Source organism: Heterodontus francisci, chromosome 13, assembly GCF_036365525.1.
Source record: "Heterodontus francisci isolate sHetFra1 chromosome 13, sHetFra1.hap1, whole genome shotgun sequence".
Taxonomy (NCBI): domain Eukaryota; kingdom Metazoa; phylum Chordata; class Chondrichthyes; order Heterodontiformes; family Heterodontidae; genus Heterodontus; species Heterodontus francisci.
The window spans coordinates 119,575,420-119,593,970 of NC_090383.1; positions in this window are offsets into that span (position 1 = coordinate 119,575,420).

Here is an 18,551-nt window from a genome sequence, read left to right on the forward strand (position 1 = left end):
TTTCTTTTACAATAGACAATATATGGTGTGTTGGGAACTCATTCTGCCTCATTCTGTGGCAGACCCCAGTGTCTGTGCATTTTCATGTTTCTATGGCCTGTCAAAGTATTTAACAGTGTTCACCATATCTAAGTCAATGCTATCCCATAGTATACCTGTTTTTTGGGTGCATTTTAAGATCCAGAAGGTCAACTTTGAGAAGCATTTCCAGTTTTTGATGCCAAGTGTCAGCGTCAAGGACACTCCAGGTAGTCACAACTGGTTTATTCATTAAAGCTGTTTCAGATCATTTCAAAAATGTGTTTTAAACTCACAATCATCAAAAGGTCTGCATTGTCTACCTCTCTTTTCACATCAGCTATCTTATCACCTTCCCTCGTGTTAGCCTGCACCACATCACAAGCAGTTTAGGGCTGCGGCCTGGCCCTCTCAAATAATGTTATCTTGAGGCAGCTGATCAAAGAGTTTTGTTCCAATAGTCTGCATTGGACCCAAGCCAAAGTCTCTGAAATGCAAAGTGAATATATTACTGCACAGTGACGCCAAATTTCCTGATCCACCATTGTGTGTTTTAGAAAGACTCATGTTATGTAATAGAACACAATTCTGAAAGGACATAGGTATTATTCCTATTCATGAGTCCTCAATGATGAATAACTCGAGCAGTGCTAGGAATTTTAATGCTCCTGTTGTCGAACTTTCCAATCCTTTGACGCTCTCTCTCCACGTAGTAAGGCTGCTCACAGAAGCTGCACCTCTATGGAAACAGTGACATGGGATCCATCAACACCCACTCCATATTCTTACAACAAAATAATAGTTTTTGAAAGGTGCCCGGTCAGATCAGGCTTGGATGCAAATACATTAAAGAAAGAACTTGCACTTATAAGAACAAAGAACAGTACAGCACAGGAACAGGCCATTCGGCCCTCCAAGCCTGCGCCGATCTTGATGCCTGCCTAAACTAAAACCTTCTGCACTTCCAGGGGCCCATATCCCTCTATTCCCATCCTATTCATGTATTTGTCAAGATGCCTCTTAAACGTCACTCACCACCCTCTGTCTAAAGAACTTGCCTCGCACATCCCTTCTAAACTTTGCCCCTCGCATCTTAAACCTATGTCAAACCTTTCACAGCCTCAGGATCTCACAAATCACTTTATAGCCAATTAAGTAGTTTTGAAGTATAGTCATTTGAGTAATGTAGGAAAGCAGTCTGTCTGCACACAGCAAGATCCCACAAACAGAAATGTGATAATGACCAGAAAATCTGTTTGTGATGTTGGTTGAGGAATAAATATTGGCCAGTACATCAGGAAGAATTCCCCTGCTTTTCCCCAAATAGCGCCTTGGATCTTTTACATCCACCTTAACAGGAAAAAAGGGGCCTCGGTTTAATGTCTCAACCAAAAGATGGCACCTCCGACAGTGCAGCACTCCCTCAGTACTGCACCAAGACTGTCAGCCTGGATTATTTGTTCCAGTCTCTGAAATTTGACTGGAATATCAGCCTGGATTCTGTGCTCAAGACTCACACTGAGACTCAAACTCACAGCCTGAGGTAGGAGTGCTGGCACTACAAACTATTTTACAAATGCTGCCTCAATCTGATGTCTGCACATCCCTGGAGGAGGGACTTTCATTTTACTTCACTTGGGAGCCAGTTGGGCCTTAAAACGTGAATTCACTACCTCTGTTTAGCATAAAAGCAAAATACTGGAAACAACATTTCATTTACTGATTAGGCATGTTACAGCCTGCCGGACTGAACATTGAGTTCAATAATTTCAGAGCATGACTGACCCCCCTTTTTCATTTTTAGTTTTTTTTTACTTTTTCTTTTATTTTATTTTAGTTTGTTTCATCACTAATTTTTTTACCATGTGCCTGCCCACTGTTTTTGTCATGTTTGTGCTTTTGTCCAGGGCTGTTCATTATTCTGTCATTTAACACCCTCTCTGCACTAACACTTTGACTTTCACCACACCATTAACACACCCTTTGCCTTTACTCCATGACCTTCATGTCAGTTATTCTGTGACCCTCTTCTATCAACACCTTCCCTTTTGTTATCTTTTGCCCCACCCCCGCTTTATTTGCTTAAAACCTATTACATTTCTAACCGTTGCAAGTTCTGATGAAGGGTCACTGACCTGAAAAATTAACTCTGCTTCTCTTTCCACAGTTGCTGCCAGACCTGCTGAGTATTTCCAGCATTTTTTGTTTATACCTCGGTTTCGCAACTGCCTTGCAAATATGGAATAGTTATAGTGTAAATGTGCGTAGCTTAAACAAGTTATGGTAAGGTAGTGGTTTTGTTACAGAGCTGGTTATCATAGGGACATAGGACGTAGGAGCAGGAGTAGGCCATTCGGCTGATCTGATTGTGGTTTCAACTATACTTTCCTGTCTGCCCTCTCCGCCCCCCTCACCCCACCACCCACCCCCCACCCCCGCAACCCTTGACTTGCTTGTCTATCAAAAATCCAGAGGCTTGGACTAATCATCCTGGGAATGGGAGTTCAAATCCCACCATCGCAGTTTGAAAATTTGAATTCAGTCAAATAGGGGAGGCGGTGGTTTGGTTGTATTATCACTGGACTAGTAACCCAGAGACCCAGGGTATTTCTCTGGGGACATGGGTTCGAATCCCACCACAGCAGAAGGTGGAATTTGAATTCAATTAATAAATCTGGAATTTAAAGCTAGTCTAATGATGGCCATGAAACCATTGTCGATTGTTGTAAAAACCCATCTGGTTCACAAATGTCCTTTTAGGGAAGCAAATCTGCTGTCCTTACCTGGTCTGGCTTACATGTGACTCCAGAACCACAGCAATGTGGTTGACTCTTACATGCCCTTGAAATGGCCTGGCAAGCACTCAGTTCAAGGGCAATTAGGGATGAGCAATAAATGCTGGCCTGGCCTGCGATGCTCACATCCCACGAAAGAATAAAAAAAAATCAGAATCTGGTATCAGTAAATATCCTAGAAACCCAACTGGTTCTCTTCTGGCCTGCTGTCTTTATCCAGTCTGAGCCTATGTGACTCCTTCTTTCTTCTTTGGCCTCCTTATCTCGAGAGACAATGGGTAAGCGCCTGGAGGTGGTCAGTGGTTTGTGGAGCAGCGCCTGGAGTGGCTATAAAGGCCAATTCTGGAGTTACAGGCTCTTCCACAGGTGCTGCAGAAAAATTTGATTGTCGGGGCTGTTACACAGTTGGCTCTTCCCTTGTGCCTCTGTCTTTTTTCCTGCCAACTGCTAAGTCTCTGCGACTCGCCACACTTTAGACCCGCCTTTATGGCTGTCTGCCTGCTCTGGCGAACGCTGGCAACTGACTCCCACGACTTGTGATCAATGTCACAGGATTTCATGTCGAGTTTGCAGACGTCTTTAAAGCGGAGACATGGACGGCCGATGGGTCTGATACCAGTAGCGAGCTCGCTGTACAATGTGTCTTTGGGGATCCTGCCATCTTCCATGCGGTTCACATGGCCAAGCCATCTCAAGCGCCGCTGACTCAGTAGTGTGTATAAGCTGGGGATGTTGGCCGCCTCGAGGACTTCTGTGTTGGAGATACGGTCCTGCCACCTGATGCCAAGTATTTTCCGGAGGCAGCGAATATGGAATGAATTGAGACGTCGCTCTTGACTGACATACGTTGTCCAGGCCTCGCTGCCATAGAGCAAGGCACTGAGGACACTCCAGTTCCACACCAACATGGTTAACTCTTAACTGGCTGCTGAAATGGCCTAGGAAGCCATTCAGTTGTTACGGCAACTAAGGGTAGTGACTAAGTGTCCAAGTCTTGCAAATGAATATAACACATGTATATACAGAAATAAATGCATCCTTTGATGTCAACATTTTCTCTATGCTGTCTTACCAAGTGTTCCCAGGAAAGATGAGGTATGGCTTAAAACCAAAGCAAGATCCCTCTACATTGTCCCCATCAATACATTTTGTTCCCGCACCATCCACTACTGCATTAGTTTGCTGCTCCTATTTGTCTTCCAGTCCTGCTGCTTTGAGTGGGCCTTGGTGCAGGATTGTGATCAGTTGTGCATGGTGGTCTTTGTTATTCATGCAGGACTGGCAAAAATAAAGAACTTTCATACCAGCATCCGGCTGAAACAGAATTCAGGATTTGGGGTTAAAAGATGATCTCATCTCCAAATAGTAAATGTGTACATACTGAGGTTAGGCTTATTCAAAGGGTTAATCTTGAGGAACTGACAGGCTGTACAGAGACTGGAAAGCTTGTTGAAAGGAAAATGACGCCCAGGTAATAGAAGCTGCTGTTTTTTTCAGAGTTAGTTGAGGTCAGATGCTTCCTGTTGTGGGCACAGAACTCGTATAGGCAGGATGTTCTGTTGAAACAAAGATCAACTCTTTACTAATGACTTTTGTACCGTTGCAATTCAAACAAGAAGAGAAAGGAAATCTGACATTATTCAGTAAATCTTTCCAACACAATACTTTTTCCGAATGGTTCTTTGTAAAATGTTTCATTGGGTATGACCCAATTTAAATAGCTGGTGGATTAACAGATGTTTTTTATCAGTAACAATAACACTGGTTGCCTAGAGACAGACTGGCCATAAATGGAAGTAGGTCTCCATTCTACCTGCTAAATGATCCAAAAGCACATTCCAACTTTTAATACATGCAGCAATTTGGCACAAACATTAGACACTAGAAAGACTCCCTTACACGTGGGTCCCACATGGAATGAAGGCCAAGAGGGAAATATCAGCATCGCAAAAAAACAAATCAAGACATTGTTTTTTTACGTACTGTAGCTTGCGAAAAAAACTTTTGTGAATATTGTCATCTGACCCCCGTACATTTATACCAGGTGATATTTTGCTGATGTAACTTTTACTGTGCATTCCTTGTTAAATGCTAGTGCCCTGGTTTGCAGCAGAATGAAACCTGGACTCGAAGCATTAAATTACGAGCAGAGAATACACAAACTAGGTAATAAAAACAGAAAGTGCTGAAAACACTCAGCAGGTCTGGCAGCATCTGTGGAGAGAGAAACAGAGTTAACGTTTCAGGTCTGTGACCTTTCATCAAATCTGGGAAAAGTTAGAAATGATTACATTTTAAGTAAGGGTTTAAGTAAGTGAAAGGGCAAGTGAAATTGCACAAATTAGGGCTGTATTCCCTGAAATTTAGATGGTTAAGGGGCAATTTGATCAAAGATTTCAAGATATTAATGGCAACAGATAGGGTAGGAAGAGAGAGTTTATTTCTGCTGGTTGGGGAGTCTAGGACTAGGGTGGGGCATGGTCTAAAAATTAGAGCCAGATCTTTCAGGAGTGAAATTAGGAAACACTTCTACAGGAAAAGAGTGGTAGAAGTTTGGAACTCTCTTCTACAAAAGGCAATTGATGATAAATCAATTAATTTTAAATGTGAGATTTATAGATTTTTGTTAACCAAAGATATTAAGGAATATGGAGCAAAGGTAGGCAAATGGAATTAGACCACAGATCAGCCTTGATCTGCTTGAATGGCAGGACAGGCTTGAGGGGATAAATGGCCTATTCCTATTTTTATGTTACTATGTTTTTATGTTTTAATGTTGCCTGATCCATGTTTTAGAGTAGATTTCTCTCTGTTTTGTTTCCTAGTCTATTTGCATAGTGCATCCTGCTCCCATAATTATTCGACATGTCCCTTTTTAAATCTGTTTACTTGAACACAGCTGCTAAGTGTATAGAGGAGCCAGCATGCTTCACAAAAAATACACTCCCCTACAGAACCGCTGCAGTGTTCCAGCACTAACTGCCTGTTAGTTACCCTTTGAATGTATTCCAGGCAGATAAACACAGTGCAGTGGAAAACAAGATCAACAGTGGAAAAAATGAACTACCAAAAGAGAAATCTCCAGACAATAATATCTGTTGTTCGAAGTAAATTTGACATTGTAGAATGATAAGATCACCATCAGCAATCATATCCAGTGCTGTGGATCTATTCTATGAAAATCACAAGCCTTAAAATGTTAAAGTTACTTTGAACCAATGTCTGCTACAGCAGAGGCAGTCTGAGGCTGGTGGGGTGTCCTCGGATAATCTTTGAATGGGCCAGTTCCTGGGCACTGAGTTTATGTAAAACTCTGCCATTAAACTGCAGAATAATGAGACTTCAATATACAACAGCAGTGAGACACGTCATCAGCATATCATTGATTTCCATTTCATGGTGACTAGAATTTTCCTTCCGTCCCTTCTCATTGTCTTAACCAGAGAAAATGGGACAAGTGATGTTAGAAGCCAGTCTCTGGATAAACTCTCTCACTTCTCTTCTTCGCTCAGGGCTGAGATTAGGAACTTGCTGTGTGGAGATGGAGTCATCATTTGGAAGCATGTTACAACAGTCCCTCTTGCTCTGTATCACACATTTTGCATTTGAAGAGTAACTCTTTACCTTTGTCTTCTCAATCTCTTAGTCTTTTCAGGTCATGGACAGACTGTATCCTTGTTTGGGCAGGGGGTTGTAGTGGTGGTAGGGGGTTCCTGGTCCATGTGTCCCAATCCTTCTTGGTACCTTCAGGTTATGGACTGCCTGTAGTCTGGAAGCAGCAAGTCTGCAGGCTTCAAACAATACTATTGAGCCAGGTACTGGATGATATGTTTTACACAAAAGATATGATATCTTTGCCTCATCTGACACATGTTAACAGTAGAGTATCTGAGATCTGGGACTTGGTCAGGGAACAAACCTACGTCCCAGCCTGGTTCAACTCGGTGGTGACCAACTAACCATACTAGTGCTTTACAGACACCTTTATACTATTGTTAGTGCTACTCTCTTAAGGTGAAATAACAAAGATCACAAAATCCTAGAAAAGTTTTTAACTTTATTGTACAGAATATACAAAAGAAGGGACTTCATCATGTTAACAATTTGTTTATCTCTGCATGTGGTTGCACAGATGCAGAGGTTAACTGTAGCTTACCATCATTGTGTTGGGGAGTTTTGGGACTCTCTAAATCAGGGGTTCTCTACCGTTTTGCTTCTGAGATTCCCTCTCCCAAGTTATAAAACTGCCACTGACCCCTCCCCCCTGTATCACTTCACAATTATATTTTGTGTATAAAAATTAATTATGCAATTAAACACACATTCATTTTTGTTTTACTTACTTAATGTGAGACTTAGTGCTGACTTCTGTCATGTCCTAAAAAGCAGCATCAAATTCCGTGTACAGCAAGACCCCACAACAGAAAATCAGATGGATCACCATAAACGATGTGCACCTAAGCTGCAGGCTCACTTCCCAGTGCAGAATGGTGTACAATATATGAAGCAGGTCAACTTTCAAGTCTGCCCACACCACACATGAGTGATGACCTGGGACCCGGAACCATGGCGGTGAGCTCCTGGTGGCGGTGGCAACAGTTTGATCAGCCACCCGCTGTGCTCAGGCCTGTAAACAGCTGCCATGAACAAACGGGTCCGCTGCATAAATAACAAAAGGTGAAGTTGGCCGAACATTCGCCGACACTCTTCGGATAATTGTCCTCCCATTACCCGACAAAATGGATATCAAACCCCACCGACCCATTGCTCTGTTTACCCAGTTTAAACATGGTGGGCAGGAGAGGGCACACCGCATGACCTGCCAAGAAAAGAACCCACTGCCAACTGTCTAACAGGTCTGGGGACAGAGAGGGTGGGGACCCTGGGATTCGGATTTGGCAGAGCCCTTGAAACCTTTCGCGGAGCCCTAAGTGGGGTGTGAACCCCCAGCTGAGAGCCCATGCTGTAGATGACTCGATTCTGGGGGAGGTTGGCTTCACCCTCTGTCACTCATTGTGATTTAATGTAAGTAATTGCCTTTTTAACAACACAAGTTCAGGAGACTTAATTGGACAGAGTTGAAGTGTGTTAATTCACAGCCCAGATCAATGGGAGTGCTCGCATTTACTGCGCAGGATCAGATGGTATTGTAGTGAGTCACTAATCTGGTTTACCCTGTTGAAGAGCATTCTTTAAATGGTATCACACGGACAATGCCTTAAAAGATAGAGACCTTGAATTCTACAGCATTGATTTGGCCCATTGTGTCCGCCATTTACCTACAAGTGTGATGAATTGGAAATACTTACCCCCTAGATATGTCCCAGGTGTTTAGTTTTTAGTTTCCTGTTTTCTATCGCCAGTTACAGGGTTTGCTAATAGTTCTCTTTATAGCCTCCATTGCATCATCCAAGGATTGGAAAGGCTGATGTAATTCAAAGGGCGATTTCCCCACAGTGGACCTGTACTCCCGGGTGATTTGACTGCTTAAGGACCAAAGCTGCTGAAACATAAACAGACATTTTCATATCCAGTTTGTCTCTTTCACCCAGCAGTATGACAGATTAGTGGGAACTACAACACATCCCAGGCTCATTCTGGCTAGTTATATATTGAAAATTGGAATTTGCAATAAAAATACATATGGAATGCTGATTTGTCCTAATTCTGTTCTCACACACAGTCACTTACTCTGCTCTGTAGATACTTTCTCTTCGCTGGGATCTATTAGATTTCACTTGGCTCAGTTCCCAGTGGGACAACAACAGTTTACATTTATATAGCACGTTTTAATGTAGTAAAATCTCCTAAGGGACTTCATGGGAGTGTTATCAAACAACATCTGACACTGAAGCACGTAGGAAATATTACAGCAAGTGACCAAAAGCTGGGACAATGAGGTAGATTTTCAGAAGCTTCTTAAAGGAGAAAAGGGAAGTAGAAAGGCAGAGAGCTTTGTGGAGAAAATTCCAGAGCTTAAAGCGGAGAGGACTCTGGAGGAAGGAGCTCAGAACAAGGGGGAATAACCTTAAATTAAAGCTGGGACATTCAGGCGTGATGTCAGGAAACACTTTTTCACACAAAGGGTAGTGGAAATCTGGAACTCCCTCCCCCAAAAAACTTGAGGCTGGGGGTCAGCTGAAACTTTCATAACTGAGATCGATAGACTTTTGATAAGTGGGGTTTTAAGTGTTCCGTAACCAAGGCAAGAAGATGAATTTCATTGCATGGTGGAATAGGCTCAATGTCCTTCCTCTGTTCCCCTGAGGTTTGACCAGTTTCCTGTCAGAGTTATGGGAGAGCCTGGTAGATGCCCTGTGGAATGTCAAGTCCCAGATGGATGCATGCAAGCGAAATCCGATTAACATAATCTCCCTCAACAGAAGGAGAAGCATCAGGAATGACTATGTTCAGCCCATCATACCCTCTCCTCTCATTGACCATGTGTGCTCACCACCCATTTAATCTCCTGAGGCTAGGCTTTCTGCCCCTGTGAACTCCGGCCAAATTGATTCTTGGGATATGGGTGTTGATAGCATGGCCAACAAGTATTGCATGGGACTGTTCTCAGTAGTCTCAGGAGTTTGGTCCTCGTTCCTGATTTTACCTTCATTCAATTCCCCTGAAAGAATAAGCCAAAAAAACAAGGTCATCACACACAAGAAAAACATTTTTCCTTTCCCTAAATAAACAGTTGTATGTTAATAACATAGTCGAACACAGGATGTAGCGGGTCGGCATTGGCATCCAGTATAAATATAAACAGGAGAAATATCTCAGTATATACAGATTGAGTGGTGATATGATTGCTGATTTTAGGATTCTAAAAGAAATAGATAATGATGACTATGACAGGCTGTTTCACCTTGGCTACAATAGTAGAACTAGAGGACACAGTCTGCACTTGAAGGAGGGAAGATTTAAAACTAAACTCTGCAAACAATGGGCAGGATTTTTAGCCCCCAATGGCATTGAGCACAGAGGTGGGCAGGAACAAAAATTCATGCCACCAGCTGGCGTGCAGGTTCCATCCTACCCTTGGACCACTTTCCCGGGGGTGGGATGTGAGGGGTGGGGGTTGGGGGAGCAGCAGAGTTACCTACCCACAGGTAGTGGGTAACCAGTTAACGTGATTTAAAGGCCACTTAAGGCCTATTTACAGAAGCCAACTGGAATATTTCAGTCGGCCTCCTGGCCCCCGGAGGTGTCGGGAACTACGCCAGCTATTTGGAAGTGGCCTCCTGATGGCAGACCAGGGTGGGTGGGGGTGCCAATGCTCCAAGCAAGCTTTGAGGACCCTCTCCCACCCCAATGGCTGCCTGGCCACATCTGCGGCTGACAGTCCCTCCCCATAATGGTGGACAACGTGCTGAGAGGCTTTTATTTAAAATTTTAAAACTTTGGAGAGAGGGCACCTCCATCTCACTCTCTCTCTTACCTGAACAGGCAGCCTGCTGCTTCTGCAGTGCTGGAAGACCTCCTATTGGCCCTCTGTCTTCGAGAGCCCACCCACCATCTTTAATTGGATGGTGAGCCCATTGATTGGCTGATTGAGGGAAAATCACTGCCTGGTGACTGTTCCCCACACAGTGCGGGCTGTTGACTCCCATTTGACCCTGACATCGGGATCTCTAAGCCCACAGGAAAAGTCCTGCCCAATTCTTCAGCAAGTGAGTGGCCAATCTATGGAACAGGCACCCATCGGGAGAAGATGGAGGCAGATAGCATTGATTAATTCAAATGAAATTAAATTAATTTCAGAAAATAACATTTTGGGACACAGTCTGTGGGTAATTTGAGACATGACGTGTGGTGAGTGTAGTGTGTTTGGGAGGAACAGCTGTCTTTGGACATATGGTTCCCAAAGCTCTCCAGCACTTGGGATTTGCCCCACCTCATGTCTGGGTTTGTTGTCGACTCATTGATAAGAGACTTCATTATCACTGGATCATGTGACTACCAGGATGGTAAAAGGTGAACTATATGGATCTTGGTCTTTTTTCATCCAGAAATCCCAACATTCTTAAACTTCAAGGTGACTATCAAAGGATTCAGATTCCATTTATAACAAACTTCCATCCTTGCTTATAGAAGGACTAAACGACTTGCATTTATATAGCGCCTTGCATGACCTTAGGTTGCTCCAAAGCTCTTCACAACCAATGAAATACTTTTCATGTGTAGTCACTGTTGTAATGTAGGAAACGTGGCATTCAATTTGCACACAGCAAGCTCCCACAAACATGTGATAATGACCAGATAATCTGCTTTAGTGATGTTGGTTGAGTGATAAATGTTGAACCCAGGACACTGAGGAGAACTCCCCTGCTCTTCTTTCAAATAGTGCCATGGAATCTTTTACCAGAGAGGGCAGGCAGGGCCTTGAGTTAATGTCTCATCTGAAAGATAGCACCTCCAATGTTGCAGCACTCCCTCAGTACTGCTCTGGGAAAGGTGACAGTGCTACCCAATAAACCACGGCTGACACCTTATGACAAGTTTCAGTCTAGTGACTCATCCCTAGTTAGAGATAGTTCTATGTAACTAAGGCTAGGCACAGAGAACGTTTGATCTTGGTAAGAGTGAAATGCTAAATAAAGTTAATCATGTTGACTTTTCCTACTTCCTCTACGAAACTGCCTACAAACAAAAGCAAAAGGATTTACACTGATGTAGGACTCAGGGTAGAGGGGGAGTAGTTACATTAAGGGTTAATATCTACTTTTAAATAAGGGACAGGGCAATCTCATATAAATATTGCTAGAAAAGATCCAGGTATTAATCCAGAGAGATGTGACCAACCACAGTGACCACTTCAAGAAGACAAACACTTGGGAAATAACTCTTGCACCAAATTCTCTTGGATATCTCTGTAACCTTATAATCAACTGAACCCTGACTGGTTGTTGGTCATAGATGTCATTCCTATGATCACAACACAGGACCCCCCTTGTTCCACACAGAAATTATTCCTCTGTGTCCATGCTTAACCTTATAACTTTCACTCCTGTTCATTTTCATTTCCACACACCTTTTGAAAGCAGCTGATTAATGGAACATTATTTATTTTTTATTTGTTCCTGGGATGTGGGCATCGCTGGCTAGGCCAGCATTTATTGCCCATCCCTAATTGCCCTTGAGAAGGTGGTGGTGAGCTGCCTTCTTGAACTGCTGTAGTCCATGTGGGGTAGGTACACTCACAGTGCTGTTAGGAAGGGAGTTCCAGGATTTTGACCCAGCGACCGTGAAGGAATGGCAATATAGTTCCAAGTCAGGATGGTGTGTGGCTTGGAGGGGAACTTGCAGGTGGTGGTGTTCCCATACAACTGCTGCCTTTGTCCTTCTAGGTGGTAGAGGTCCCGTGTTTGGAAGGTGCTGTTGAATGATGCGTTGCTGCACTGCATCTCCTGTTACTGGGGGTCTGCTCTACAGGTAGATGAAAATAAATCTCTATTCCTGCTTCAGGCATGTTGGGTTTGCGTTTATGAGGGTAATTGTGTGAGCCCTTAATTCCTGACAAGACCTCATGACTGGTGAGCAGGGAGCAGAGTAATGGAGAATAGGCACACATTGCAGTCCCAATATAAAATCACACTCATCACTGGTGAGGACAATTAAGAAGAAAATTAACCCTTCTACACTCCTGTGATTATTAAGCTTACTCACTGAGTCAACAGTGGAAGTCGTCCCTCTCTATTTACTTCATAAATTTTGAGACAATTTTCTCTGTTCAATGGAAAGAACCCCATTGCCTCTGCTCTCTCCTCTGAACTAAAGTCCCTCATCCCTGGTATCATCTCTGTGAAACTCTCCTGTACCTTCTCCATGGCCTTGACAACCTTCCTGAAGTAAGGTGCCCAAAACTGGATCCAATATTCTAACTGTAGCCGAGTTAATGATTTAGATAGATGAAGCATTAGCTTGTTGCTTTAGTACATGATAGTTTGCCATGTAGCTCAAAGCATTACGTTCTGCTGACTACTCAATATCGTTCACCAATAGTATAAATAGGAAGTGACTGATAGGATCTGCCTGATGGACCTTTTTTGTTTATCAGCAAATTCAGTTTTTTTCCTGCTACCAAGACAGTTTTCAATTCAATTAGCTAATTTGCCATTCATTTCATGAGACTTAATCTTATTAAGAGCCTAATTTAAATCGAAATAAATGATGTACATCAAGAGGATTATTAATTGGATGCCCTCATGGGAGTCACACATCAGTAACTAGTCTGATGTCATGTGAGAATCCGCCCTCCTTTTACCCCTTAATCGTTGCTGCTCCTTCCAACAGATCGCTGAGGCCCATGAGCTGGTGAAGAAATTCCCCAGAACAAAAGGAGCTGTCCCCCCTGTCAGATGAAAAATGGGTTGTGTGGGAGGTGGGAAAGTTGTGAAGGGGGAAACAAAGGAGGAGAGACTGAGCAATGAAAAATATAAAGATGAGTGTCTTTGCAAACTTACAACACAAACAATTCTTGAAGGAATGGTCTCCACGGACTAAATCTGGAGAAGGATTTACCAAATCCAGTGGGTTATGGAAATTGGCAGATGTGCCGATTTGGTTTTGTGAAAAGGAGGAGGATGAACTAATGTATGAGTCTGGACTGAGCCTCCAAATGGTTGAGAAGTCTTTCCATGCTGCTGAGGTAGTCCAGGGACCATAAATTTTATAGAGGGGGCTTTGTTTAATGATTTTAGTTAACATTCAGCAATACTTAACCATTTAGAACCTTTGATTGGCATCCTTCCATCTATGATCGATGGACACGCAGCAAACAATCCATTTAGGTGGGGTGTCTTCTCTTGCTGCACCTTTTGCTGATGGCTGTGAAGGCCAATTCTTGAGAGGCAGGTTCTACCACAAGTGCCACATGTGAAGCTGCCAAGTCACACTGTGAGTTGTTGTTTTTGAGGTTGGCACGCTGCCAAGCTGCTGGAGCAACTGGTCATCATGGTAGTGCACAACAGTTCACGGGATGCGTCGCCATTTCCCTCTTTTGCCAGCTAGTGACTCCCAAGTGCGAGTCAATATTTAGGGCCTTCATGTCACACTTGCAAGCAACCCTGAAGCGGAGCTTTGGACGCCCCACTGGTCCTCTGGCCCCGGCTACCTCACTATACAGAAGGCCCTTGGGTATGCGACTGTTTTCCATCCTGCGGATGTGTCCGATCTGCCAAAGCCACCTCTGTTTGATTAGTGTCAACACACTTGGGAGCTCTGCCTTTGAGAGGACTGCTGCATTTGTGATTTTGTTCTGCCAGGATATACCCATAATGCACCGCAGACAGCGAAGATGGAAATAATTGAGCTTTTTTTCCTGATAGCTGTAAGTCACCCATGTTTCACAGCCATACAGCAAAGTGCTGAGAACACAGGCCTTAATAACCATGAGCTTGATCCTAAGGGTCAGCTTGATGTTATTCCATGCACGTTTCGTTTGTCAGCCAAAGGTGGTAGCTACTTTCCCTATGCATGTATCGAGCTCTGCATCAAGGGACAGATTGTCTGTCACCGTGGACCCAAGGTAGCAAAATTTACTAACCATTTCCAGTGGAGTGTTATTTCGTGTGATCAGGGGTGGAGATGCAACACCTTGTCCCATGATCATAGTTTCCTTGACATTTTATAGTCAAGGAGAACAAGTTACAGTCATGGGAGAGACAGTCCATGAGTCTTTGTAGCTGAGTTTCCGTGTAAGCGACTAGTGCAGCATCATCAGTGTAGAGGAGTTCTCTGATCAGGATGTGATGTGTTTATGTCTTTGCTTTCAGCCTTGATAGATTGTAGAGCTTGCTGTCTGACCTAGTGTACAAGTAGACTCCTTCCATATCTGCTGGGAAGGCAAAGGTCAGGAGCATGGAGAAGAATGCCAAACAGAGTGGGAGCTAGGACACAACGCTGTTTCACTCCATTCTTCACTCCAAAATCGATGGAAGTGGAGCCATCAAACTGTACAGTGCAGTGCATGTTGTCATGGAAGGAGTAGATGAGACTGAGGAGCTTCAGTGGACAGCCAATTTTTCCCAAAATCTTCTACAGCCCTGCTCTGCTGACAGTGTCGAATGCCCTAGTGAGATCTATGAAAGTAAGGTAAAGGGGTATACTCTGTTCCCTACACTGGGAAAGGTATATCTAACTGTCATGAGCTTCCTGGAGGGACAATTTGCCCTTTCATAAAGGGGGATGGGGACTAGAAACCAGATTGCTGCTCCTTGTGGAGATATCCATGAACAAATGGAGACTCTCAGTGACTAAACAATGTGATTGGGGTCCTGGTCCCAGAAAATCCAAGGCTCCATTCCTGGCCTTTGCTGATGTAGCCAAAGTTAAATTGTTACTCTCGGGAGAGAATTATCACTCATGGGAGAGAATCACCATAGGGAGAGAATTATTACTCTCAGGAGGATGTCACCACTGTTCGTCAATGAAGATGGATTTTCAGGAGGTTTTTAAGAATGCTAAGAGAGGTGTTGAGGCAGTAAATGGTGGTATTTATTATGTAGATAATATTCATGTTTCAGTATTTTTAACAAGGTAAATAGTTGAGTTACAATGGTGCTGCCACTGATGAGAAATGGAACTCAACCTTTTTTCCCTTCTCTCCTTGTCAGGCACTCGAAGGCTGGGTTTCACTTTTGTGACGAGGAAGAATATAGTTTGACTGCACAATGGGTGGAATTTTTGCAGCTAATTCATAGAATCATAGAATGCTTGAAGCACAGGAGGCCATTCAGCCCATCATGTCTGTGCCAGCTCTCTGCAAGAGCAGCTCACCTCGTCCCACTCCCCTGCCTTTTCCCCGTAGACCTGCAAATTTTCTCTCTTCACATAATTATCCAATTCTTTTTTGAAGGCCTTGATTGAATTGTCCCAACTTCCGAATGTAACTTCAGCAGTAACCCCAGTGTTAACAGTGGGAGCTCAGGAGAATAGCCCCGGAAATTGTACCCCAATGTATCTCATCCCCAACCTCAGAGAGCCACCTCCCCATCAACTGCACCAGATTGACACTTCCTACTACCACCAGAAAACACTCCAGTATCTGATGTTATAAGGACAAATGACTGGCAATTAGGGCCTGGTTGTGGCTTGCGTTTTGTGATGACTTGTGTCCATTATGAACTGAACTAGGAATGCCCCAGACATTTTGTCCTTGTGCCTTTTATGGACAGACGAGTCTGGAGGCTTTCCCAATATCCTGAATTGCCAGGATAATCCCAAGCTAGCCCTTTTTTGTTTTTTCAATATATTTGTTCATGGGCTGTTGGCATCGCTGGCAAAGTCAGCATTTATTGAGAAGGTGATGGTGAGCTGCCTTCTTGAACTGCTGCAGTCCATGTGGTGTTGGTACACCCACTGGGCTGTTAGGGAGGGAGTAGTCAGGGGTATGAATGCTGAGCTGTCATAGGGATCAATGTCCAGGTACCTGAGGAAAATTATAAAGGTTGCTAATTGTGACTCACTGCTACACATTTCCTAGTAATTAGTGGTATTGAGGAGGAGTGGGATGAAGTAGTCCCAACATCTTGACTAAGTGATGGTGAATGGGTGTGTGGGAACGAAGAAGAGAATCCTCCCTTTCAATAAGCATCAACTTTAAACAGTTAATGCATTGTTATTGAGGATTAGTTCGTCATTGTGCAATTTTCTTTGAAAATATGACAAGGTAGTGATAAGAGGAGAGTATTTGTGCCAGTATACATTTCTTACTGAAATGAACAGTGTTCTGATTACCACACAATGCCTTTAATTACCAGATCAAATCTCTGATGGGGAGCTAGTGGCTTTGGAGCTGGGCTCAGGCCAGCAAGAAATGTGATTTTTGGACTGATTACAGAAACTGACTTATAGTCCTTTCTGCTCTTTGCCCTTTAGCAAAGAGCTCAGCTCAGCTGAGGAGCATATCAGGTAGCCTGCTCCCCAGGGGTTTGCCACTATGGTTCGTCAAGAAGAGGTTCCAATGTGCTCCATTCTCCCTCCCTATGAAGCACCATCTGGATGTCCCTCGCTACCTGTCACTTAACAGTTACCTCAGGGCAATCACACAACTGGATCCATGTCCTATGTAGCATCAACCTGTTGGATCTCCTTGAGTTGCATTGCCAATTACATGGGCCTAGATAATGGTTGCACCCAAATTCTTTGTTATTCATTCTCAGGATGTGGGCTTCACTGGCAGGACCAGCAGTTATTGCCCATCCTAAACCTTTGAGAAGGTAGTGATGAGCCACTTTCTTCATAAACCACTGCAGTCCATATGGTGAAGTCTGTTGCTACAACTAGGGGGCTTGTTAGGCCGCTTCAGCAGGCAGTTAAGAGTCAACCCCATTGGATATATGGGTGGAGTCATTTACAGGGCAGGTTGCATAGAGACAGCAGCTTTCTTTCCTTCAAGGATATTAGTGAATCAGGTGGGTTTTCATGACAATCTGACAGCTTCATGTCAACTTTACTGAAACCAGATTTTTATTTTTATTTAAACTGAATTCAAATTCTTAATCAATAGTGGGATTTGAACTTATGATCTTTGGATTATTAGTCTACTAACATAACTGTTACACTATTGTACCAGACACACAATCCCACAGGCAGATTACTGGTCGTGGGGGAGGGGGTTGTGATCCACGTGTATCGACACCTGGACTCGGTAAACGAGGCTCGTGATAGGACCATGGTCTTATGTGTATGTTGCTGGTGAGCTGCATGTATCAATCATGGCTCTGGCAGCATGTGGTAGGGGAGGGTGCTGAGTGAGATCAGTGGCTGGGACTCTGGCCGAGAGCATCAGTCCGGGTGAGGGGCGGGGATGAGACAGTCGGGCGGGGGTGGGCAGCTACCTGCAATGTTAATGAAGAGCCAGAAGGAGGCACTTCTGCTCTTCCTGGCTCCACCTACAGATAAATACTCACCTTTGTGTTGACAGCCTCAAGGGGTCCCTTTAAGGACAGCTCCGTAACCAATGTGACATGTGCCGCACTTCCATTGCGGACTGAGATCACGCACGGTGTGCAGCATGTTCTATCCTTCAGTGTTCACTTCTCACCCAGAAACCAGACACTCTGCAGTCAGTTTCTAGGCCATAGTCTCTGTGTAGGTGACTTAATTCTAAGCCTATGTGTTTGAGTGTGAAGTGTGCTTCAATGTGAATACCATAACTTGGAATCAGAATGGAACAAAATGGAATCAGGCAACAGGGGGCATCTAATGTGGAGTGTGCACGAAACCAGTTGCCAGAGCTGAAGATAGCTGGGCTGGATCCTTGGGATCATTTCCTCTCATGGACAAGTTGAGAAGCTGTTTGAACTGGTGGCCTTGGTTGAGTTGCCTGCTGTGTTAATGGATGAGTGCAGCATGGATGTTAATGACTAATCATACTGTGGGGGAAAAAATGAAATTACCAGCCTTTTTTCCAAAGTTTCAGCAAAGGTGCTGAAAACTCTCTAATGGAAGGAAGTCGCTTGGGAGAAAGTCTAAACTTTCTCATTTCCACCTGAGAGCAGTGACATTCTGGATCGCACAGTGATAGGAGTTGGGCTTTGCAGCCAGTGATTCCAGCTCATGGTGCCGGTCATACCATCAGGAGATTAGGCCGAGTGCAGGCCGTACTCTTCCCCCATTGGGAAACAAGGAAAGCCAAGGAGACCATTATCCACAGTAGGCCGCTCTCCTGCCCTGGACCTTCAGCTCCGCACTCAGCCAGAGAATGATTTACGACAACAAAGGAAAGATTGAAAA